Genomic DNA, 27480 nt, shown 5'->3' on the forward strand with positions numbered 1-27480 from the left:
GGGCTTCTCATCTTCCTTATCTTTATCATCAGTACTGGCATATCACTTAGGGGTTGGACCCTCTTCGATTATAGAAATAAAGAGGTTGCAGGACTGGTATCCTGGCCCCCATTTACTTTGTTAGCTAAAAATACAATTGACTTAAGGAAATCCAAAAATATACTATAGAAATGCTTACATCGCCTCAAAAAAGCCATTTTCAATCAAAATTCATAAATGAATGACATTTGGACATTTGGGCAAACAGACATCTTAAAGAGGGTCCCACACTTAGAACTTCCAAATTAGAGAGCTACTAGGTAGTTTATTTCTATTGAAAACCAAAGTAGTGGTCTGGAAGCCACTTCCTGTCAACCATGTAGGTTGTCACCTGATCACCCGGGGGGTTCATTTTGTCAAGTCTTCCTGCCAATCAAATGCAGACTTTGATAAGTGGCCTTTGCTCTTATTGTGCAGATTGACTTTTGATTGAATCATTATCTTTGGAAATAGAGAGTGACATATGATTGGTTATAAACCGGCATCTTCACCCTAGATGCTGACTAACGGTGGACGTTTAAGTGGTGTGGCTTTTCTAAGAATCAAAACACAATCTCTTCAGATGTGTCAATGAAAATCAATAACCAACTCAATACACAGCCATTAAAAAGAAATTGTTTACATGCCAGACATTTTATTCAACTTTTTTTTTTATAAGGGGTATTCCAGGATTTTTTTTATTTGAAAATACTACAGGGGCTGTAAAGTTAGTGTAGTCCATAATATAGTGTCTGTACCTGTTTTTCATGGTGGTCTTGCAATTCTTTTGTTATTTTTGCCCCAATGTTTATTTTTAACAGCATACAAAATGATTGCAGTTTGGCCCGAGACATTACATCACTAGTCAGGTGTTCAGAGGAAGCCTGTCTTTGCTTCAATAGTTAAAGTCACCGCTGGGTGGGAAGAAGATCATTCTGCAAGAATTGTAGTTTTACAACAGCTGGAGACACCCTAGTCAGAATACACTGGTGTATTGCATGGAAGGGATCACAGATGTGTTTCAATGGCTGATGTGTGGGAAGGGAGAAAAGTGACCTCACACTTACAAACAAGGAATCATGAAGCTTGTAGTTTGAGGGAATGAACTCCAAAAGGAAATACCAGTTCACAAAAATATAGCCTCAGTGTTATGGTAATCTCACAACATAGCCATGTCAATTATTGTCTGGCAGGTACGTACTAGAATCAGCCTTATGATGGGTAACCCCTTTGAGTAACCTTGGTTAAGAATTTATCATTTTATGATGTACTACATTCTTTACTACATTTTCTAAGCTTGCTTCCTTTATATTATACAAACTAAACTACATGACCTTCTCCTACATGTATACATACCATAGATTGAAAACCGAGGATCTAAGAAATTACATAGGCTTGTAGTGCTCAACAGCAAGGTGTGGCTAAGGAAAGTAATATGAGGGTTTTTAATGTGTTTACTGTTGACTCCTACAGAGAAACCGGTATTACAGGTTTAAGATTCTGAACAGTATATTCTCCAGCTATACAGTATGTTACTTACAGTATTACCAAATACGGCAGTACAAATGTCGCACTTACTATATATCTATGCTAAAGTATGTCAGTATTTTCAAGTCTTTGGGTTCCTGGTTACTCCGATTATCCACTCTGGCCAGCATTAACCAGTAGGTTGTATGTAAGGCCCCATTCAGATTTCTTTTTCTGCCTGCCCTTGAGCTATACAACCTGTCAATAAAAGATGCTGACGTCTATATCACTTTGTTCCCAATGTTTCCACGGACTTTAATGTTCTGAACATAGTCTAATTGTGACTATGTTTAATCCATTGCTTCCGTGTTTCTATGTGTAACTCAACATGGATGAAAAATAGTCACAATTAGTCTAGGTTCAGCCCAATAAAGTAGATGGAGGTATCTACAGTCATGGCCTTAAATGTTGCTACCCCCGAAATTTTTAAGAAAATGAAGTATTTCTCACAGAAAAGGATTGCAGTAACACATGTTTTGCTATACACGTTTATGTACATTGGAACTTAACCAAAAAGGGAGGGAAAGAAGCAAGTTAGACTTAATGTCACAACAAACTCCAAAAATGGGCTGGACAAAATTATTGGCACCCTAAACTTAATATTTGGTTACACACCCTTTGCACCCTTAGGAAGAAATAACTGAAATCAGTCGCTTCCTATAACCATCAATAAGCTTCTTACACCTCTCAGCCGGAATGTTGGACTACTCTTCCTTTGCAAACTGCTCCAGGTCTCTCTTGGAAGGGCGCCTTTTCCCAACAGCAATTTTAAGATCTCTCCACAGGTGTTCAATGGGATTTAGAACTGGACTCATTGATGGCCACTTCAGAACTCTCCAGCACTTTGTTGCACACATTCAAGGCACCAAGTGCCAGAGGCAGCAAAACTACCCCAAAACATAATTGAACCTCCACCATATTTCACTGTAGGTACTGTGTTCTTTAATTTGTAGGCTTCATTTTATTTTTGTTAAACAGTAGAATGATGTGTTTTACCAAAAAGCTCTATCTTGGTCTCATCTGTCCACAATACATTTTCCCAGAAGGATTCTGGTGAAAGACTCATGGCAGTAAGCTGGAACAGAGACAGTATTAGTGGACCCACTGGACCTGTGTGGCAGATGACATGGGCCGTGCCAGGGAGCAGAGTCTAAGTTGCCGCTGGTTTTCACCAGAGTCCGCCGCAAAGCGGGATGTACTTGCAGTGGCAGGCGGCACCTAGGTCCCTACCCCTGGCACGATTCGACTACACTGGCAGCTGAGGAGGTTCTAGGCACAGGTGGGATACAGCAACTCGTAGTCTGGATAGCAGTAGGTCAGGGCAGGAAGCACAGGAGCGTAGTCTAGAACGTAGCAGGAGGTCAATAGATCAAGTCACGGAACAAAGGGTCTGGAATGCGGATAAGCAGGAATATAGGAATGCTTTCTCTAAGGCACTAGGGCAACAAAGATCCGGCAGTGAGTGGGGGAGGTGCAGAAACTTAAAAGAAAGGTGCAGGTGCAAGTACTAATTAAGGGAGCACTGGCCCTTTAAATTTTAGAGCACCGGCACGTGCGCTAGGGGACGGGGGCATGCGCGCCGGCACTACAAGGAGGCAGAAATGAGCGGAGATGAGTGACGGGCTGGGGCGCGTCCCACGATGCAAATCCCAGCCCCGCTGGCAGATGCAGATATAGGAGGAGAGCGCTCACGGCCAGCGAGTCTGGCCGGAGTGTGAACCATAACATTTGGCTTACTCAAGTTCATTTTGGCAAAATGTAGTCTTGCTTTTTTATGTCTCTGTGTCACAAAGGGGTCCTCTGGGTCTCCTGCCATAGCGTTTCATTTTATTTAAATGTTGACAGATAGTTTGCACTGACACTGATGCTCCTTGAGCCTGCAGGACAGCTTGAATATCTTTGGAACTTGTTTGGGGCTGCTTATCCACCATCTGGACTATCCTGCGTTGACACCTTTCATCATTTTTTCTCTTCTGTCCACGCCTAGGGAGATTAGCTACAGTCCCATGGGTTGCAAACTTCTTGATAATGTTGCGCACTGTGAACTAAGGCAAATCTAGATCTCTAGAGATGGACTTGTAACCTTGAGATTGTTGATATTTTTCCACAATTTTGGTTCTCAAGTCCTCAGACAGTTCTCTTCTCCTCTTTCTGTTGTCCATGCTTAGTGTGGCACACACAGACACACAATGCAAAGACTAAGTGAACTTCTCTCCTTTTTATCTGCTTTCAGATGTGATTTTTATATGGCCTGTTACTTGCCCCAGGTGAGTTTAAAGGAGCATCACATGCTTGAAACAATCTTATTTTTCCACAATTTTGAAAGGGTGACAATACTTTTGTCCAGCCCATTCTTTGGAGAGGGGATAAGATGTTTAGGTGCGGAGTACCCCTTTAATGGGGCCTAGTCTTAGCTTAGCTCCCTAGATAGTATTATTGCAGTGTGATCTAGACATCTTCATAGCACTAATAGTAATACAAGGCCTTTGTGTCCTAAACATGGCAAAGTTTCTATTAGCCATATAAGCTATCACCTGGTCAGCCAGAGGGTCCTCCCTTCCTCTCCAAGGTTTTCCTGGTCATCATTAGTGTTGCTCGCGAATATTCGCAATTCGAATATTATTCGCGAATATCACATATTCGCGAATTCGCGAATTTCGCGAATATAGCGCTATATATTCGTAATTACGAATATTGGTTTTTTTTTGTTTTTTTTTTCTTCACAGTACACATCACAGTGATCACCCCACTCTGCTTCCAGCTTGTGTGGTGTAAAGAAGGCTCTTAGGCTGGGTCCACACTACGTTTTCTCCCATACGGGAGCGCATACGGCAGGAGGGAGCTAAAACCTCGCGCTCCCGTATGTGACCGTATGCGCTCCCGTATGTCATTCACTTCAATGAGCCGACCGGAGTGAAACGTTCGGTCCGGTCGGCTCATTTTTGCGCCGTATGCGCTTTTACAACCGGACCTAAAACCGTGGTTGACCACGGTTTTAGGTCCGGTTGTAAAAGCGCATACGGCGCAAAAATGAGCCGACCGGACCGAACGTTTCACTCCGGTCGGCTCATTGAAGTGAATGACATACGGGAGCGCATACGGTCACATACGGGAGCGCGAGCTTTTAGCTCCCTCCTGCCGTATGCGCTCCCGTATGGGACAAAACGTAGTGTGGACCCAGCCTAATACTACTGTGTGAGACTGGCGTGCGAAAATTCGTATATGCGAAAATTAGCATATGCTAATTTTCGCATATGCTACTTTTCGCATATGCGAATTTATGCGTGTGCTACTTTTGAATGTGCTTATTTTCGCATATGTTATTTTTCGCATATGCGCATTTTCACATATGGTACTTTAGTATATGTTTATTTTCGTATATGTTAGTTTTCGCATATGCGAAAATAAAACGGGAATATTACGAATATGCGAATATTCGCGAATATATGACGAATATTCGTCCATATATTCGCGAATATTCGCGAATTTGAATATGGCCTATGCCGCTCAACACTAGTCATCATGTATAGACTTGGAAAGAACTATTCCCTCTTGAAACATTATCTTTGCCAATAGAGAGCAGGAATGACCTGGTATAGATCAGAATATTCACAATATGATATTTTCAGGGTTGGACATTAATCCCTTAAGGACCAGGCCATTTTACACCTTAAGGACCGGAGCGTTTTTTGCAATTCTGACCACTGTCACTTTAAACATTAATAACTCTGGAATGCTTTTAGTTATCATTCTGATTCCGAGATTGTTTTTTCGTGACATATTCTACTTTAACTTAGTGGTAAAATTTTATGGTAACTTGCATCCTTTCTTGGTGAAAAATCCCGAAATTTGATGAAAAAAATGAAAATTTAGCATTTTTCTAACTTTGAAGCTCTCTGCTTGTAAGGAAAATGGATATTCAAAATATATTTTTTTTGGGTTCACATATACAATATGTCTACTTTATGTTTGCATCATAAAATTTATGAGTTTTTACTTTTGGAAGACACCAGAGGGCTTCAAAGTTCAGCAGCAATTTTGAAATTTTTCACAAAATTTTCAAACTCACTATTTTTCAGGGACCAGTTCAGTTTTGAAGTGGATTTGAAGGGTCTTCATATTAGAAATACCCCATAAAAGACCCCATTATAAAAACTACACCCCCCAAAGTATTCAAAATGACATTCAGTAAGTGTATTAACCCTTTAGGTGTTTCACAGGAATAGCAGCAAAGTGAAGGAGAAAATTCAAAATCTTCATTTTTTACACTCGCATGTTCTTGTAGACCCAATTTTTGAATTTTTGCAAGGGGTAAAAAGGAGAAAATTTTTACTTTATTTGTAGCCCAATTTCTCTTGAGTAAGCACATACCTCATATGTCTATGTTAATTGTTCGGCGGGCGCAGTAGAGGGCTCAGAAGGGAAGGAGCGACAAATGGTTTTTGGGGGGCATGCCGCATTTAGGAAGCCCCTATGGTGCCAGGACAGCAAAAAAAAACACATGGCATACCATTTTGGAAACTAGACCCCTCGGGGAACATAACAAGGGGTGAAGTGAACCTTAATACCCTACAGGTGATTCCCGACTTTTGCATATGTAAAAAAAATATATATATTTTTTACCTAAAATGCTTGGTTTCCCAAAAATTTTACATTTTTAAAAAGGGTAATAGCAGAAAATACCCCCCAAAATTTGAAGCCCAATTTCTCCCGATACAGAAAACACCTCGCATGGGGGTGAAAAGTGCTCTGCTGGCGCACTACAGGTCTCAGAAGAGAAGAAGTCACATTTGGCTTTTTGAAAGCAAATTTTGCTCTGGGGGTATGCCGCATTTAGGAAGCCCCTATGGTGCCAGAACAGCAAAAAAAAAACCACATGGCATACCATTTTGGAAACTAGACCCCTCGGGGAACGTAACAAGGGGTAACCTGAACCTTAATGCCCTACAGGTGTTTCATGACTTTTGCATATGTAAGAAAAAAATATTTTTTTTACCTAAAATGCTTGTTTTCCCAAATATGTTTACATTTTTAAAAAGTGTAATAGCAGAAAATACCCCCCAAAATTTGAAGTCCAATTTCTCCCGATTCAGAAAACACCCCATATGGGGGTGAAAAGTGCTCTGCTGGTGCACTACAGGTCTCAGAAGAGAAGGAGTCACATTTGGCTTTTTGAAAGCGAATTTTGCTCTGGGGGCATGCCGCATTTAGGAAGCACCTATGGTGCCAGGACAGCAAAAAAAATACCACATGGCATACCATTTTGGAAACTAGACCCCTCGGGGAACGTAACAAGGGGTAATTTGAACCTTAATACCCTACAGGTGTTTCACGACTTTTGCATATGTAAAAAAATATATATATTTTTTACCTAAAATGCTTGTTTTCCCAAAAATCTTACATTTTTTAAAATGGTAATAGCAGAAAATACCCCCCAAAATTTGTTAGGCAATTTCTCCCGAGTACAGCGATACCCCATATGTGGCCCTAAACTGTTGCCTTGAAATACGACAGGGCTCCAAAGTGAGAGCGCCATGCGCATTTGAGGCCTAAATTAGGGACTTGCATAGGGGTGGACATAGGGGTATTCTACGCCAGTGATTCCCAAACAGGGTGCCTCCAGCTGTTGTAAAACTCCCAGCATGCCTAGACAGTCAACGGCTATCTGGCAATACTGGGAGTAGTTGTTTTGCAACAGCTGGAGGCTCTGTTTTGGAAACAGTGGCGTACCAGACATTTTTCATTTTTATTGGGGAGGGGGGTTGTATAGGGGTATGTGTATATGTAGTGTTTTTTACTTTTTATTTTATTTTGTGTTAGTGTAGTGTAGTGTTTTTAGGGTACAGTCGCATGGGCGGGGGTTCACAGTAGTTTCTCGCTGGCAGTTTGAGCTGCGGCAGAAAATTTGACGCAGCTCAAACTTGCAGCCGGATACTTACTGTAATCCTCCGCCCATGTCAGTGTACCCTGTACATTCACATTGGGGGGGGGGGGACATCCAGCTGTTGCAAAACTACAACTCCCAGCATGTACGGTCTATCAGTGCATGCTGGGAGTTGTAGTTTTGCAACAGCTGGAGGCACACTGGTTGTGAAACACCGAGTTTGGTAACAAACTCAGTGTTTTGCAACCAGTGTGCCTTCAGCTGTTGCAAAAGCTACAACCCCCAGCATGTACGGACAGCGGAAGGGCATGCTGGATGTTATAGTTATGCAACAGCTGGAGGCATACTACTTTGGCTGTGGATGCTGGGGATTGTAGTTATGCAACAGCTGGAGACACACTGGTTTGCTACTTAACTCAGTGTGCCTTCAGCTGTTGCAAAACTACAACTCTCAGCAGTCACCGACAGCCAACGAGCATGCTGGGAGTTGTAGTTATGCAACCACCAGATGCACCACTACAACTCCCAGCATGCACTTTAGCTGATTGTGCAAGCTGGGAGTTGTAGTTATACAACAGCTGAAGGTACACTTTTCCATAGAAAGAATGTGCCTCCAGCTGTTGCAAAACTACAAGTCCCAGCATGCCCATAAGGGAATGCTGGGAGTTGTGGTGGTCTGCCTCCTGCTGTTGCATAACTACAGCTCCCAGCATGCCCTTTTTGCATGCTGGGAGCTGTTGCTAAGCAACAGCAGGAGGCTGTCACTCACCTCCAACGATCCAGCCGCATGAGGTCAGTCCCGCCGCCGCCGCTGCTCCTGGGGCCCCGATCCCAACAGGGGCGCCGGGGATCGGGGTCCCCAGCACCCGGGGTGCACGTCCCGCACCCGCTCACGTCCCCCGAAAGAGGGGCGGAGCGGGTTGCGGGAGTGACACCCGCAGCAGGTGCCCTGATTGGTCGGCCGGTAATCCGGCCGACGAATCAGGGCGATCGTGAGGTGGCACCAGTGCCACCTCACCCCTGCTGGCTCTGGTGAGTCAGAGACAGCCCCGATCAGCCAACAATTCCGGGTCACCAGGTCACTGGAGACCCGATTGACCCGGAATCCGCCGCAGATCGCTGGACTGAATTGTCCAGCGATCTGCGGCCATCGCCGACATGGGGCGTCATAATGACCCCCCTGGGCGATATGCCCCGATGCCTGCTGAACGATTTCAGCAGGCATCGGGCACCGGCTCCGCTCCAGATGGTTGCGGGGGGCCAGTAAAACACATGACGTTCTCATACGTCATGTGTCCTTAAGGACTCGGAAATGGAGACGTATGAGAACGTCATGTGTCCTTAAGGGGTTAAATGGGTAATCCTGTGGAAAACATAAATTTTTTTTTTTTTTCAATTAACTGGTGCCAGAAAGTTAAACAGATTTCTAAAATACTTCTATTTAAAAATCTTAATCCTTCCAGTACTTATCAGCTGATGTATAATACAGAGGAAGTTCATTTCTTTTCAGTCTGTCCACGGTGCTCTCTGCTGACACCTCTGTCCATGTCAGGAACTGTCCAGAGCAGGAACAATTCCCCATAGCAAACCTACCCTGCTCTGGACAGTTCCTGACATGGACAGAGGTGTCAGCAGAGAGCACTGTGGTCAGACAGAAAAGAAATGTAAAAAGAAAAGAACTTCCTCTGCATTATACAGCAGCTGATAAGTACTGTAAGGAATAAGCTTTTTTAACAGAAGTAATTTACAGGTCTGTTCAACTTTCTGTCACCCTCTGATTTAAAAAAGAATGTTTTCCACCGGAGTTCCCCTTTAATGTGTTCTGGCTTAACAATGGCATAACAAGACTTAGCAGAACAATATCTAGTATGTGTCATAAATAACTCGGAGAAATAAGATTTCCATGCATTTTTTAGTGTGAGAATGGAGAATATTACTCAAGTAGGATTAATATATAATGAAAGGCTGGAGAAAACTGACATATCGCAGACATCATAGATGTGTAAAGTGTTATGATATGGTAGTGGAATGCTGGTAGTGTAGTTTAGTTCTGACATCACTGAAATGTATAAGCAATTGATTTTGGTTTTCTATGAAGGTCAATGTGTTAGTAATGTGGTATGGGGTGTGATGCAGGGCAGATGGAATAACCCTAGGGGCAGATGGCATTAACCCCTTGTATTCGTGACACCAGGGCGTGGTGTATCCTCAATTCCACCCGAAGGTATACCGCTGGATCCTGGGCTAGGCACGGGGGCACTAATGACTCTGACGCCAAGTTACTGACAATGGTAGCTTTACTGAGTGACAGATGGTACAGTCTATACAGTGTAGCCAGGCCCACAGGGAAGACCAGTGACTTCAGAGACCTTAAAGGGGTACTCCAGCGCTTAGACATCTTATCCCCTATGCAAAGGATAGGGGACAAGATGCCTGATCGCGGGGGGTCGCACTGCTGGGGGTCTAGCACCTCATATACAATCAGTTCCCCGAGCGTGTTCGCTCCGGGTCTGATTTCTGTCGATCACGGGGCCGGAGCAGTGTGATGTCAAGGCTCCGCCCTATGTGACGTCACATTACGCCCGCTCAATGCAAGCCTATGGGAGGGGGCGTAACATCTGTCATGCCCCCTCCCATAGGCTTGCATTGAGGGGCGGAGCGTAAGGTCACAAGGGGGCGGAGGCGTGACGTCACACACTGCCGGCCCTGTGGTCGCCGGTAAACAGACCGGGAGCGAACATGCTCCGGGGACTGATTTTAACTGGGGTGCTGCGTGCAAGATCACGGGGGTCCCCAGCGGCGGGACCCCCGCGATCAGGCATCTTATTCCCTATCCTTTGGATAGGGGATAAGATGTCTAAGTGCCGGAGTACCCCTTTAAGGGCTTGCTGTGACTTGCGGTGGTTTTGGACAATTTAGTTCAGATCACTCTGACTTGACAATAGATGACAGTGACTGACTTGACTTTACTGGAGACAGACTAAGCTGTAACTTTAGCTTACTTGTAGACTTGTAGCTTGTGGCTGCAGACTTGATTTGAGGCCTCCTATGACTCCAGACACACTCTTAGACTCGACTGCACCTAAGCAAAGACTCATGAACTAAGAGGGAGAAGAGACTCCTCACAGGGCTTTTATGGGGGAGACTCTGGTGGGGTCCCTCCGAATTTGTGAATGAAAACCAAAAAAATATCCCTTTTTTGTGGATCATGGGCATGGTATGTGTAGCCCTGTCTGGTAGTAGCAGCAGCAAAGGTGATGGTGAACTGGCAGTAGTTGTAGTAGCCAGCGGACAGGACAGCAGGTAGTTTTGGACTTGTGGGAATTGTAGTATCCAGTGGACAGCAGGGGTGGTAGAAGTGCCATCTGGGACTGGAGTTTTAAATTCCTCACTGATCCATGCCTGATTCATTTTGACAAATGTGAGCTTTTCCAAGTTGCTGGAAGACAATCTTGTTCGCTATGGGGTGATGCTGACTGCCGCACTGAACACTCTCTCTAATGCTACACTGGAGGGTTGACAAGACAGCACACCCATTTGAAACTGTTCTGAACAATGGTCTAATCTGGTGACCAAGTAGTCTATCGGGTCTAGGCTCATAGTGTATGTCATAGAAAGGCCTCCTCGTGGCTAATACTATACTTCAGCTTAACAGTAGGGGGGGGGGGGGGGGAGCAAAGACAGATAAAGGAAACCCTGGAGTGGACAGTATGGAAATGGAGGGGTGCATAACAGGGGTCGGATCAGAAGCATGCAGGTGGACATGGGGTCAAGGATATGTCAGGAAAGGCAAGGGGAGGGGTCAGGTGGGAGTTGATATAAAGAGTAGGCTAGGAAAGGGGGTTTCAGTGTACTGAGGAGAGCCAGCAGAATAAGAAGTTTTGCTTCAGCTTTGTGGAGATTTCCTGACCTGGCATGTCGGATGCGTTGGAGGAGCTGCTGCAGCGGGTCCTGGAGGAAGCCTTGGTACGTGGGCCCGGGTCCTTAGAGGAGCAGCTGCTGGGCTCTCCTGTCAGCGGGGCCCCGAGTGGATTGGGGGTCCCGCGGTCGAGTACCCGCAAGTCCGGAGGTCATACCTAGCAACCGTCACCACCATGAGAGCCCTGCTCGAGACCCTCCTGCTTCCTCTGCCGGCATTCTTCCCCAGGATGGTGGTAAGGGAGCGGGGAGGAATCTCTGAGGCGGGGGGGGGGAGGGGTCTGCGGAAAGGAGCACAAAGATACAGCTGGGCCTTGCACTGATGAGTCAGTGCACCGGTGCTTATAACGAAGGCGGAGCGTCTCTCCAGTGGCCCGGCGGGGCGCACGTGACCCTGCAGCTGTGGCCTGCGGTCGGCAGATCGGGTCTTCTACCAATGCCGCGGCTCCTCTGGGGAGAGAGAGCTGGCGGTCCTCCCATGAGCGTGCAGGGACTGGGCCTGAGGAGAAGCAGGCTGAAGGATGGGGAGGGAGCTGGGCCCGCCTCCAGTGCATCGGATGCAAGCTCCAGTAAGCTCTCCAGTGACGGGGAGAGGTGCTCTGGATCTCCTGCCCTGGTGTCAGCTCATTCTTCTGAGGCAAGCAGTGGTCGGCACCTGCAGTCTGAGGTCGATTGTGGGGCCGCCTGCCCAGGCCATGGACGGCAGGTCTTCACAGCAGGATTCTACTTCCAGATCTTCTATCCGGGGATGTCCAGGATCGCAGGGAGCTACAGCCGCTGGCTCGCAGGGGCCAGAGAGTCTTGGTGAGTTGACCACTGGTTCCAGTATGGGTGTGTGTGTGGGTGGGGGGGGGGGTGTTGGGGAGGCTTTGTGGACGGCTTACGTGGTGTTTTACTGCAGGATGTGAAGGGGCTGTTGCAGAATAGGGCAGCAGCTGGTAGGGGGTCCCCGGCGGCGGTCTGGGATTCAGGGGTTATGCGGAGTGGGGTGGTGCCTGTGGCACCATCAGGTGGTGGGCCCGAAGTGCCTGCGGCTCCTGTGACATTGGTTAGGGCTTGGAGGATGTGGGCTTGTCGGACTCGGCAAGGGGGGAGGTTTATGTTTGCTTCGAGGGCCCACTTTGTGCTCATTTGAAGGTGGAGGTCAGGGAAAAGATTTGGAAGGATGAGTACGTAGAGATCTTCTCCTTGTTGCCGCTGAAAAATTTCAACCTTGATAGGGTGACAAATCAAAAAAGGAGGAGGAGCACAGAAGATATCGGCTGATAGCGCAGACGTTTGCCAATTGGCTGCAGGCTTTTGCCATATTGGCCAGCGTCATTAGGAAAAAGGCACACAAGAATTTCTTGGGCCTTTTTTGTTACTCTGTGGGGGAAGCTTACCAGGTCTATGGGGTTACCGCTTGGTTGCAGTACAATGAACAATTTCGGCAGCGAAAGGCGGTTCGGCCTTCTTTGCGCTGGGACCACAAAAACATAGGTCTTTGGATGCGGCTGATGGCCCCTCCGCAGGGGGGTGGGCAGTCCTTTCAGGACGGCGCCGGTTCGTCCGAACCGCCTTTCAGTGGGGGCAGGAAAAGGTTGCTGTTTGCAATTTAATGAAGGGCAGTGCCGATTTGGCAATGGGTGCCGCTTTAAGCACGAGTGCTCTGGTTGCGGGGACGCTCATAGCTTGTCCCGGTGTTTAAAAAAAGGAAAGGATCGCGGATCAGAGACTGACCAGAAGAGGGGAGATGCCAGTGACAGTGGCAAGGATGGTGCCGTTCCTCAAACAGTATCCAAATAGGTGGGACGTGGCTTTATTACGGGATGGTTTTACATTTGGTTTTAATATCCCTTATACCAATGTTTGCCCTTGAGGTGAGGCGCGGAATTGGGGTTCTGCATTCCGTTATCTGGAGGTTGTACATGAGAAGCTGCTGAAGGAGGTGGGTCTGGGCCGGATGGTGGGCCCATTCTCGGCTTTGCCCCTGCCGGACTTGCAGTTATCTCCACTGGGCTTGGTGCCAAAGAAAGAGCCGAATAATTTTCGGCTCATTCATCACCTTTCCTATCCATTGGGGGGGGTCGGTGAATGATGGCATAGACCTGGCCCTGTGTGCTTTGTCTTACATTTCGCCTGGGTAAAGACTGACATTGAAGCGGCTTTTAGGCTTCTGCCAGTACACCCGGATAGTTGTTTTTTTTTGGGTGTTGTTGGGAGGGTGATTTTTTTGTGGACTGTTGTCTGCCCATGGGGTGCTCTATTTCTTGTTCACTGTTTGAGTGTTTCAGCACCTTTTTTGATTGGGTGGTGCGGTCGGAGTCTCAGGTGGACTCTGTACTGCATTACTTAGACGGTTTTCTGTTTATTGATCCGAGGGATTCGGCGGTGTGTCCTGCTGCAGACTATGGAGCAAGTGGCGGCCTGCATTAGGGTGCCACTGGAGCCTGATGAAAAGGAGGTGCCTGCTACACAGCTGAAGTTCTTGGGCATCGTCATTGATACGATGGCCATGGAATGTAGGCTACCAGAGGACTAGTTGTTGGAGTTGCGGGGGGCAGTGGTGGCCACGTCCAGGGCAAAAAAGTTGCAGTTAAGACCTGCAGTCCTTGTTAGGTCACCTTAACTTTGCCTGTCGGATCATGCCAATGGGGCAGGTGTTTTGTCGGCGGTTGGCGATGGCAGGAGTGAGTCGGATGAGGCATTATGTGCGCTTGACGGCTGACTTGGCTGTGTGGGTGGAATTCTTGGACTGCTACAATGGTAGGTTGGACATCATGGGGCAGCAAGTGTCTAATGGATTTGGAGCTTTATACGGACGTGTTGGGTAGCCATGGTTTTGGTGCCTATTTGCAGGGACCATGGTGCATGGGGGCTTGGCCTGAGTCTTGGAGGACCGCGGGTTTTGTTAGAAACCTGGCGCTCTTGGAACTCTTTCCCATACTGGTGGCAGTGGAGATTTGGGGGGAGAGCGGCTCAGGGATCGGAAGGTATGCTTTTTTAAACTGATAGCCTATCCTCAATATGTGTGAGGGGACAATTCTTCCGCCCTTGATAGAATTAAATTGAATTTTATATAGTTATATTTAAAAACTTATATATAAAGGGGTTGTTCCTCCCCATTACTTCCTGCTTTTCTGGCTCATCTGGCCTGTTGGTAGCTGTCAGATGGTCTGGAAAGTTGAAAGCAGCCAAAGCAGGGAAGTTACGCAATTGGCTTCTATGAATGTTGCGGAAATGGCGTAGCCATGCCAACTACTCTGTTTACATAACTTTGGGAGTTAAATAAACAGTGTGGCTCGCGGGGCTAAAGTCAATGGGAGTTATGCAAATTGCGTAACTTCCCCTCTTCAGCTGCTTTCGGCTTTGCCGACCACCTCTGACAGCTACAAACAGGCCAGAGGAGCCGAAAAGCAGAAAACAACAAGGAGCGACAACCCCTTAAATGTATTTCCATGGAAGGCTCTAAGCCATTAAAATATGATAAAGCATACTGTTAAAATAGTCCCATTTCCATGGTAGACAGGTAAACAAATACACGAGTCATATTTGCACAATGGTATATGAAAGTCAGGGGTTTACAACAAGGTCACATCTACTCTTAGCTAATAAACATTCATTCAAAAGATGCCGAATCAAATAAAACTGGATTTTTAGAACGCATAGTGGATGAGACACATCAATTAACAGGCAAGGTAATAATACCATGAAAGTAACACATGCTTGGAGAGTAGAAAAAACATCAGATTACACTTAAGCTGACCATGCTTTTGGAAATACTATACAAAACATATTGCATTTTGCTTTCATAGAGGATTATTAACCCCTTAAAGGAGTAACGTACAGAAAAATATCTGTTGTGCCCGGGATGAAAAAAAAAAAAAAGAAACTTTAACTCACCTTCCTCCATTCCCCCGTAGCGCTGCTACAGCTGTTTGATCCTCCAGTCCACCCTTCTTCTGTGTGCACGGATCGTCACACTGTGCTCAGCCTATCACCAGCCGAGGCGGGACATCGCTGCGGCCAGTGATAGGCTGAGCACAACATGATGATCCGTGCACATAGAAGAAGGAAGAAGACCAGACCGGAGGACCAAACAGCTGTAGCAGAGCTAGGGGGGAACGAGCACACTGGACTGGGAATACTTTTCTGTACACTACTCCTTTAAAGCGTACCTGTCAGATCCCACGCACAAATAAAAATATAATATGTAACTCAATATCTAATTCTGACCATGTACATCTCATTTTTATGCCTCTCTCACCTAAATTTATTATAAAAATATCTCTTTTCATTAGCTCAAGGTGTTTAAAATCCTCTCAGGGGAAGGGGTCATGTCCCTCCTTGTGCTGGTGGGAGGTGATTGGTGTGTCTGCTTATACAACCTTGTCCATGAGTCATCTCTTGTCCATGACTCATGGACAAGCATGATGCTGCTGCAGTACTGGTCCCAGTAGGTATTAGAACCCCTAGTGGCGGGATTTTTGTTTTTTTTTACAAAAGGTCATTAATTTTCATCAGTAACAACATATAAAAAGTTTTCAGATCTGAAAGTGCCCATTTACAGGCAATGGACATAAATGTATGTCCTAATGCCCTGGTATTTTGTGCACCATGACATACATTTACATCCTGTATATAAAGGGAGCACACTCTCGCGATGCGGGTCCCAGCTGAAATCAGTTGATAAATTCCCCCCAAAGTCAACATAAAGCATTGTAAAACTTTGTAAATACATTGCATTACTTATATTATCTTGTCTTAATCCTAATTTACAGCCTATATTTTGCACAAGAGTAACATTCTCAAGTTTCCTGGATGTCTACAAGCTCAAATTAGCTTCTATAATGGAGTGGGCTTCTTTAACTGCTGCAAGTAATCACTATTACTGCATTTTGAATCCTAATCTATATTCCTATAGATTTTTTCTATGAATGCAAGTGGGATGACAATGTACTGTATGTTGTAAGTAAATGTCTGTATAAATTAATTTCTGCTCAGTAATGTTGGCCATAGACATAGTATGATCAGCTTAACTAAGCTGCAATTGAGACAAGTGCATGTTCTTGGTGCAGTCAGTGCCCCTTAACCTCTGAAGACGTCACAACTATGATGAAACATGTTAGGGAGGGCATTGTGAATTTTAATAACAGCATCAGCACCGTTAACAGCACATTCTGCAGGTGTGCTGTTTTATTAAGTTGAATCCTAGTCCTGTTGGACATGTACATACAAACTGAATAGAGTGCTGATGATGCTGGGTTTTTAATTCAATAACAGCTCATTTTCTACACGATTTATGTTTAAATAAAAATTAAGTTTTAATAACTTTCAGTATAAAAAGTGGACTTTTTTACTCAGTCCATTCTGGGCTGAGTAGCAGTATATAATAAACGTAGGTTTAGTCCACCCCTCACTTGGGTCGCCGATCCTTGGGATCACTATTTTTGAGCCTTCTCACATTATAAATTTTGCACAACAGTGCAAAGTATAGGCCAGTAGAAACAGGGTAAAAAAGCCCACCGCAGACCAACAATGATAAATGTTCCCCATAGCCACCAGCCTAAAAAGCAGCATGTGTGTGAATAGCCTGTGATGCTTAAAAACAGTCTCTATCCTTAGACTTACCGGTAGATCTTCCCAGACATACTGTATTATTCAGTTTATTATCTTACTTGAGAAAATGGCTTTTTGCTTGGCCTGTGCCCCAACCGAAGTGCTGTTGTAGGGCTACAGTTGATGGTCCGTGTTGCTCTAACCATAAACTATTCTCTAGATGTGTACAGATTTTACTGTTAGAATATGATATGGAGATTTACTCCCTTATGTGATGGATTTGGGTTGAGACTTGCTGTACAAGTTAAAATAGAGAAACTTGTGGAACACAATACAGTTGCCCCAGGGACATATTTTAGCCATTATGTAAAGATCATTATTACATGCAGAAAGGGATTAAATGTCAGCTGATGTTTCTTCTAATCTCCGCTCCTTGAAATAATTCCGCCTGTGTTTATTTTCTTTACTATCGTCACCAGTACATTGTAACTTGGAACTTTCTTCTTACTCTCTTTCATGTTATCCTATTAGTATGATCTACCAGCAAATCTCAACCCAATAGCAATATAGTACTACATAAACTAGTACTATGTCTAGGATTCTGCAAATCTGACTCTGACTTTAGACAATGATTACACACTGGGTATTGCCAAAAAATGGCATAAAAGTGCTACCTCCCACTGCCCTATAAAAGGCTCACATTTGGGCTACTTTTGAGCAGTGTACCTCTTGGTGAGAGATCATTCTTACTACTAGACATGCATCTAAGACTTACTAACAAAAAAGACATTGGGGGAAATTTATCAAAACCATTGTAGAGGAAGAGTGGCGCAATTGCCCATAGCAACCAATCAGATTTCTTCTTTCATTTTTTAAAATGGCCTCTGAAAAATGAAAGTTGTGATCTGATCAGTTGCTAGCACCACTTTTTCTCTCCACAGGTTTTGATAAATCTCCTCATTTTGTTTCCAGCTGGCCGACTTTGAGTGGGGGCACATCGCTTGTCTGAGAAAAGCAGGATGCTCATTTTGATGATCTGCCCACCATCTAGAACGTTCAGGCCAGGCTATTAGCTGTGGAGCATTGCTACGTGAGAACACATTCCTATGGTCAACAGAATTTGGACTGCCCAGAAAGATCATCTGTGCAAGCACAAATTTTTTCTCTTCTAAACTACTGGATCCCCGACAGACCCCATTTAAGTAAATGTGGTCCGTTGGGACCCAGCAGTGTCCGTCGTGTTCCGACCCGTTTCAGGGTCCTTTCTGCTCAAGAAAAAAAAAAGAGCTGAACAGGCCCTGAGCGGGACGGAAGGCAACATCATTGTGAACCTAGCCTTACAGGTGCTTAGCAGTAGGAAATTTGGTGTCCTGGCCTCAATTAGAAGTCCTCCCTCCACCACCTTTGTTTTTTCATTCTCAGTGGTGTCAAGGACACTAGGACTGATACAGATGGGAACAGTGTGGTCTTTAATATTTACTTGAAAATAGAGTATAATTCATTCAAATTAAGTTGTTTAGAAAAAAGGAACTTACAGACCTTATTAGGTTCTTCCTATTTGTTCTGTTATTTCTTTGTTTCCACACCACTCAAGTTTTTCGTATTATAATAACGTGAAAGATGAATAACAAGAGTCCACTTCCCGCATCTGGTGCATCAGTTACTTTATTTTCTTTGTGCAGGTAAAAGCCAAAAGGACAGGGTATAATGCTCAGAACGATGCTGCAGTAAAAGCGGCTGTTTCATACTAGAGTGTGACCCTACGTTTCGGGGCCATAACCCTAAGGCATGTGCTCTCACTACATGTAAACATATTACTATAGTAAAAACCTGTGTCGTGGTAAAACAAAGAAATTAAAGAATATAAAGGAAAAAAAGCTAATCAGGTCTGTGAATTCTTTTTTTTCCAAAGAACTTTATTTGATGCTCTATTTTCAAGTAAATATTGAGTGAAATCCTGAGCAAGATAGAGCTCTGAAGGTTGAACAGGCTAATTTAAATAAAATGTACCTATCATTTGCAAACACTTTTGATATAATGTAGACAATAACATTATGGAAGAGATTTATCAAAATAAGTGTAAAGGAAGAGCGGTGCAGTTGCCTTTAGCAACCAATCAGATCACTTCTTTCCTTTTTATATAGGCCTCTGAAGAATGAAAGCATCAATCTGCTTGGATGGTCTGGGCAACTGGTCAACTTTTACTCTGCACAGGTTTTGATAAATCTCCTCCTATGTGTATATTTGTAATATACAATGATTAAAAAATGCGTACATTTTTGGGTGAAAAAATGCAGCTATTGTCTGTGTGTCTGTGCAGAGACAGAAAACAGAAAGTGCTGAAGGAACAAGCAGGGCTCTGTACACTGAGGACAATCAGGGCTCTGTACACTGAGGACAAGCAGGGCTCTGTGCACTGAGGACAAGCTGGGCTCTGTAAACTGAGGACAAGCAGGGCTCTGTACACTGAGGACAAGCAGGGCTCTGTACACTGAGGACAAGCAGGGCTCTATACACTGAGGACAAGCAGGGCTCTGTAAACTGAGGACAAGCAGGGCTCTGTACACTGAGGACAAGCAGGGCACTGTACACTGAGAACAAGCAGGGCTCTGTACACTGAGGACAAGCATGGCTCTATACACTGAGGACAAGCAGGGCTCTGTACAGTGAGGGCAAGCAGGGCTCTGTACACTGAGGACAAGCAGGGCTCTGTACACTGAGGACAAGCAGGGCTCTATACACTGAGGACAAGCAGAGCTCTGTACACTGAGGACAAGCAGGGCCCTGTACACTGAGGACAAGCAGGGCACTGTACACTGAGGACAAGCAGGGCACTGTACACTGAGGACAAGCAGGGCTCTTTGTACTGAGGACACGCAGGGCTCTGTACACTGAGGACAAGCAGGGCTCTTTTCACTGAGGACAAGTGGGGCTCTGTACACTGAGGACAAGCGGGGCTCTGTACACTAAGGACAAGCGGGGCTCTGTACACTGAGGAAAAGCAGGGCTCTGTACATTGAGGACAAGCACGGCTCTGTACACTGAGGAAAAGCAGGGCTCTGTACACTGAGGACAAGAAGGGCTCTGTACACTGAGGACAAGCGGGGCTCTGCACACTGAGGAGAAGCAGGGCTCTGCATACAGAGGACAAGCAGGGCTCTGTACACTGAGGACAAGCAGGGCTCTGTACACTGAGGACACGCAGGGCTCTGTACACTGAGGACAAGCAGGGCTCTGTACACTGAGGACAAGCAGGGTTCTGTACACTGAGGACAAGCGGGGCTCTGCACACCGAGGACAAGCAGGGCTCTGTGCAGTGAGAACAAACAGAGCTCTGTGCACTGTGGACAAGCAGGGCTCTGTGCACTGAGGACACGCAGGGCTCTGTACACCAAGGACAAGTGGGGCACTGCACACTGAGGACAAGCAGGGCTCTGTACACCGAGGACAAGCAGGGCTCTGCACACTGAGGACAAGCAGGGCTCTGTACACTGAGGACAAGCGGGGCTCTGTACACTGAGGACAAGCGTAGCTCTGCACACCGAGGACAAGCAGGGCTCTGCACACTGAGGACAAGCAGGGCTCTGTACACCAAGGACAAGTGGGGCATTGCACACTGATGACAAGCAGGGCTCTGTACACCGAGGACAAGCAGGGCTCTGCACACTGAGGACAAGCAGGGCTCTGTACACTGAGGACAAGCGGGGCTCTGTACAATGAGGACAAGCAGGGCTCTGTACACCAAGGACAAGCGGGGCACTGCACACTGACGACAAGCAGGGCTCTGTACACCGAGGACAAGCGGGGCTCTGTACACTGAGGACAAGCAGGGCTCTGTACATTGAGGACAAGCACGGCTCTGTACACTGAGGAAAAGCAGGGCTCTGTACACTGAGGACAAGAAGGGCTCTGTACACTGAGGACAAGCGGGGCTCTGCACACTGAGGAGAAGCAGGGCTCTGCATACAGAGGACAAGCAGGGCTCTGTACACTGAGGACAAGCAGGGCTCTGTACACTGAGGACACGCAGGGCTCTGTACACTGAGGACAAGCGGGGCTCTGTACACTGAGGACAAGCAGGGTTCTGTACACTGAGGACAAGCGGGGCTCTGCACACCGAGGACAAGCAGGGCTCTGTGCAGTGAGAACAAACAGAGCTCTGTGCACTGTGGACAAGCAGGGCTCTGTGCACTGAGGACACGCAGGGCTCTGTACACCAAGGACAAGTGGGGCACTGCACACTGACGACAAGCAGGGCTCTGTACACCGAGGACAAGCAGGGCTCTGCACACTGAGGACAAGCAGGGCTCTGTACACTGAGGACAAGCGGGGCTCTGTACACTGAGGACAAGCGTAGCTCTGCACACCGAGGACAAGCAGGGCTCTGCACACTGAGGACAAGCAGGGCTCTGTACAGAGAGGACAAGCGGGGCTCTGTACACTGAGGACAAGCGGGGCTCTGTACACCGAGCACAAGCAGGGCTCTGTGCAGTGAGGACAAGCAGAGCTCTGTGCACTGTGGACAAGCAGGGCTCTGTGCACTGAGGACAAGCAGGGCTCTGTACACCGAGGACAAGCAGGGCTCTGCACACTGACGACAAGCAGGACTCTGTACACTGAGGACAAGCGGGGCTCTGTACGCTGAGGACAAGCGGGGCACTGTACACTGAGGACAGGACGGACTCTGTGCACTGAGGCTCTGTGACATGCTACCGTTTTCACATCTCTGGCTCACACAGCAGGATGATTGACAAGCCAGGGGCCGGCACAGAGCACCTCTTGTCCTGCTTACACTTCCTGTATTTGGTCTCCTCACAGAGACACACAGGCAATAGCTGCAGGGACAACATTTTATCACACAAAAAAATATTTTTTACCAATATATATTACAAATATACACATAATGCTATGTTCTACATTATATAAACAGTTATAAACAGTATGCAAACAGGCACACTTTAACCAAGACATGGTGGTAGATTCATATAAGCCTGTTTCGTCTTTAGCAATAAATCTGATGTCATCTGAGAACAGTATAAAAGCCTTGCAGTGTGCACTTCATTGCTGCCTTTGCTGTGGAGCAACACATTGCCCCAACTGCTGGTGTCGTGATCTGGGGAGTCATAACATATGACAGTCTGTCACCCCTAGTAGTGATAAGAGGGAGCAACACAGAGCTATAAGAAAAAGTGTTCCAGAATTATTTTATTGGGAATACATGCATTTACTAAAACAGACATCTTAGAAGAACATACATGCCCTCTTTAAATTCATAGTCACAGAAAATGACTTACAGAGTATAGTAGTATTTATATAGTAGCTAAAAATTATGTGTTTGCAAAGCAACAACGTAATAGAAAAAAAATCTCATTATAGTGACAACACCTCAGCAGTGATATATTATTGATCACCAAGCAGTATTCCCTCGTCATTAACCTTTCCTTATATCACTCATTGACCTAGGAGTGACTGGCATTTGTCATTGAAATTTCATGGGATTTACTGAGGTTAAAGGATCAATAATATCATATGTTAGATAAGTAGCTTGTGTGTAATGACAAGCCAGCAAGACATCTAAGGGAGCTGTGGCGGTGATGTTGAAGCGCTACACCATTTTCCTACACAAGTTGCGTAGTATACTGCACAACATGTATAAGAACTTGTAGATTGTAAATTTGAATGCTGTAGCCATTGCTCTCTTATAGGTCTCTGCTATCCGCGGCAATTATATATCATGTAGGAAGATTGTGTTTCACGCTCTGCCCAATGGTGAATCCAGGGACAGGGCAAGGAGGCCCCCAACCCCCCTGAGGGCCCTCCTTGCCACTATTCAAACTGCTAAGATTTTCCATGCATGCAGACATTCCCCCGTGCAAATATAGCCTGATATTGCCCCTCCCGATAAGACTCTGGATCCGCTACTGTGTCTGCCACAATTTTTTCACTTCCCGACTGTGAGAAATACATAAGATGGGGTCAAGGGTTGGAATGTCCCAGAAATTACCAAAGTATGATCTAAGCAGTGCTAAGGATATGCTGGTGTGGTGTGCTGTGTGAGGCGCAGGGTATATACAGGGCAGATGTTATGACTCAAGGGGCAGATGGTATTAACCCCTTCTTGTCGTGACACCAGGGCGTGGTTTAGCCTTAACCACTCTAAGGTAATACCGCTGATCCTAGGCTGGGCAGGGGCAATGAAGACTTCAACACCAGATTAAGGATAACGGTAGCTTTACTGAGGCAAGACAGGTGATATAGTCTTTGCAGTACAGCCAAATATCCCAGGGAGGTGACCAGTGACACAGGGGACCTCGCAGGCTTGCTGGGACTTGCAGTAGTTAGACTGACTTTAGTGCAGGCCACGGTGACTACAGATGGACTTGACTTGACAGAGATGGTGACTGAAAATAAGATGACTTGACTTACTGATGACCGACGTGTGGCTGCAGGACTTTAGGCTTGAGGCCTCCAGTGCTCTGGACACAGACACTGAGATGACTGCACTTGGCCTCAACAGAAGTAGCAATGTGCTAAGAGAGAGATTGCAGCCCCTCCCCTTCTTATATAGGGGGGCTGTGCAAGGAGCCCATAGGAAACTTGGGGGGGGGGGGGGTCACCTGGTCACTGGAGCCCTCTGGGTAACAATCATGTGGTACAAACATTAAAGCAACAGTACATTAAATGAGGTAAACCTATATATATAATGGGGATAGGCTGCAGAGTAGCCCTGGGGACATGCAGGGACTCTGCCTGACAGTGCAGAAGGAAAGTATGGGGCCACACCATCCCATACTGGGACACCACACTCGGAGTTCTGGTTTCACCTATCAGGGCATATCTTACACATGACTACAGCAGTGATGGGACACAGCCAGACAGAAGGTGACGTCTTCTCTACAGTCATTTTTTTCCCTTTTCATCTGGTCCAGACAAAAAGGACTTCTTCCAGCTACATCTTCCCCCTAGAGAGTTTGATGCCCAGATACCATTGGCTTATCCTCTATATGAAGACATTTCATAATATAACCCTCTACACACTGTGCCCCCTGAATATAACCCTGCCACACACTATGCCCACTGAATATTACCCTGCTACATACAGTACTCTATAAATAAAATATAACTCTGCCACACACTGAACCCTCTGAATATAACACTGTCAGACACTGTGCCCTCGAAATATACCCTTGCCACACACTTTACCCTCTGAATAAAAGCCTGTCTCACTTTGTACCTTCTGAATATAACTCAGGCACACACTGTAACCCTGAATATAATACTGCCATACATTATCCCCATTAAATATAATAATGCCACACACTGTACCCTCTGAATATAACCCTACCACACAGTGTACCTCCGAATATACCCTTGCCACACAGTGTACCTCCGAATATAACCCTACCACACACTGTACCTCCGAATATAACCCTGCCACACAGTGTACCTCCGAATATAACCCTACCACACACTGTACCTCCGAATATAACCCTGCCACACAGTGTACCTCCGAATATAACCCTACCACACAGTGTACCTCCGAATATAACCCTACCACACAGTGTACCTCCGAATATAACCCTGCCACACAGTGTACCTCTGAAAATAACCCTGCCACACAGTGTACTGTGCCTCCATAAAGTAATTATACACTGTGCCATCATATATGAATTAATTATACACTGTGCCCAATATATGAGTTTTTTCATATATTTTGTACCCCCATATATGAATATACTGTGCCTGGTATATGCTTTTATTAATATTTTGTGCCCCATAAGTACATTTATTAATATACTGTGCCCACATAAGTAAATGCATAAATATACAGAATAGTCATCAGAATAACTGAGTGAGCTACACCAGAACGACCTATACCCCACAGATGTAGGTATTGCAAAGCATCAGGAGTCGTACAAGTGTGAGGATATCCGCTGGGAGCCATACGGTGTGAATGAAGTAGGTGAACAGTAATTGCTTAAACGTATAAAGGTACTGAGCAGAAGGAAGGCAGGGACCCTTATTTCAGAGTATTCCCTTGCTTTGGTTATCTACAGCTAAAGTACTGGATTTATTTTCTGCCTTATACAAGAGTGTGACGTGCCTTTTATCTGGATTAACTAAAAGCAGAAAGACTACCTGTATTTGTGTTAACCCAATGTGTCCCCTGTACAACCGCAGGGTATTATTAGAACTGGGGAAGGTCTGACTACTATCTTACGCTAAACCTCTATGGCAAGAAAACTGATCTGCCTTGTAAAATATCAACTCAACTGAACTGCCGCTGCCCTACAGGTTAGTAATAACTGGTATTTCTAAAACAAATATATTTATTAGAATATTGCACATTCATGGGATTCATATCTGAAGTCAGGATAGTTTTGTAATCTCATTGCAAAAAAAAAAATAGAGAAAGAAGAAACGATAGCATACACTCACTGCAAGGCTAGTGTCTAGGTGTCCGGAGGTCCGGGATAACGGGACAGTATATCAGGTCTCGCCGAAGCGCTCAGAGACTTCGCCGGTCATTTCATGTGACAGTGCGCGCTTCTAAAGGTCTCTCCAACTACAGGGTGGGCCATTTATATGGATACACCTTAATAAAATGGGAATGGTTGATGATATTAACTTCCTTTTTGTAGCACATTAGTATATGTGAGGGGGGAAACTTTTCAAGATGGGTGGTGACCATGGCGGCCATTTTGAAGTCAGCCAATTTGAATCCAACTTTTGTTTTTTCACTAGGAAGAGGGTCATGTGACACATCAAACTTATTGGGAATTTCACAAGAAAAACAATGATGTGCTTGGTTTGAACGTAACTTTATTCTTTCATGAGTTATTTACAAGTTTCTGACCACTTATAAAATGTGTTCAATGTGCTGCCCATTATGTTGGATTTTCAATGAAACCCTCTTCTCCCATTCTACACACATTGATAGCAACACCGCAGGAGAAATGCTAGCACAGGATTCCAGTATCCGTAGTTTCAGGTGCTGCACATCTCGTATCTTCACAGCATAGACAATTGCCTTCAGATGACCCCAAAGATAAAAGTCTAAAGGGGTCAGATCGGGAGACCTTGGGGGCCATTCAACTGGCCCACGACGACTAATCCACTTTCCAGGAAACTGTTCATCTAGGAATGCTCGGACCTGACACCCATTATGTGGTGGTGCACCATCTTGCTGTAAAAACTCAGGGAACGTGCCAGCTTCAGTGCATAAAGAGGGAAAAACACATCAAGTGGATTGGTCATCATGGGCCAGTTGAATAGCCTCCAAGGTCTCCCGATCTGACCCCCTTAGACTTTGATCTTTGCGTCATCTGAAGGCAATTGTGAAGAGTGGGAGAAGAATGTTGCATTGACAATCCAACACAATGGGCAGCACATTGAACACATTTTATAAGTGGTCAGAAACTTGTAAATAACTCATGTAAGAATGAAGTTAAGGTAAAACCAAGCACATCATTGGTTTTCTTGTGAAATTCCCAATAAGTTTGATGTGTCACATGACCTTCTTCCTATTGAAAAAACAAAAGTTGGATTCAAAATGGCCAACTTCAAAATGGCCACCATGGTCGCCACCCATCTTGAAAAGTTTCCCCCCTCACATATACTAATGTGCCACTAACAGGAAGTTAATATCACCAACCATTCCCATTTTATTAAGGTGTATCCATATAAATGGCCCACCCTGTATGTCATCGCGCTGCGTCCTTTATGTCATGTGACTGTGAAGATGGCAGCATATCAACAATGACGCTCGGCTAATGCGCAGAAATATTGATAGTGAGAAGACAGAAACCAAGAAAGGTGTGAATTAAAAACAGTAGTAGCATAGCAAGACACTACTGAGCTGTATAAATAGAATATATGAACTGGGCAATCATATTTTACTTAAGAATAGAGACAGATCAATGTGATCGTTGAAACCAGCAGGACCCTGGACATTACATTTTAAAATCCATCGAGCCTCTCTGCAACATGACATATAGCTAGATGTTCAGCTAATCTTGGGATACCCTTCCCAAACCTTAAGGCATAAAGATGTTCTCGAAAACGTGTACACATTTGGCACTTAGTTTTGCCCATACAATATCACCCATTAAAGGAGATATCCATTGGTGAAAAATGTATGCCCTATCCGAAGGTTAGGGGATAAGTTTCAGATCGCGGAGGGTCAGACTGCTGGGGCCCTCCGCGATCTCCTGTATAGGGGCCCCGACAGCCCGCGGGAAGGGGGCATGTTGACCACTGCACGAAGCTGCAGCTGAGAACCCCCCTCAATACAACTCTATTGCAGAGCCGGAGCGCTGCCTTCGGCAGTCTCCGGCTCTGCCGTAGAGTTGTATTGAGGCGGCGTGTCAGCCGCCGCTTCGTGCGATGGTCAACACGCCCCCTTCCCGCGGGCTGTCGGGGCCCTGTACAAGAGATCGCGGTGGGCCCCAGCGGTCTAACCCCCCGCGATCTGAAACTTATTTCCTATCCTTAGGACGAGTGACACATCTAAATGAAGGGGGAGATAGGCATGCCCTGCTATTGCAGAGAGAGACTTGATGGATTTTAAAATGTAATGTCCAGGGTCCCGCTGG

Source organism: Hyla sarda, chromosome 5 (genome assembly GCF_029499605.1).
Source record: "Hyla sarda isolate aHylSar1 chromosome 5, aHylSar1.hap1, whole genome shotgun sequence".
In the NCBI taxonomy this organism is placed as follows: Eukaryota; Metazoa; Chordata; class Amphibia; order Anura; family Hylidae; genus Hyla; species Hyla sarda.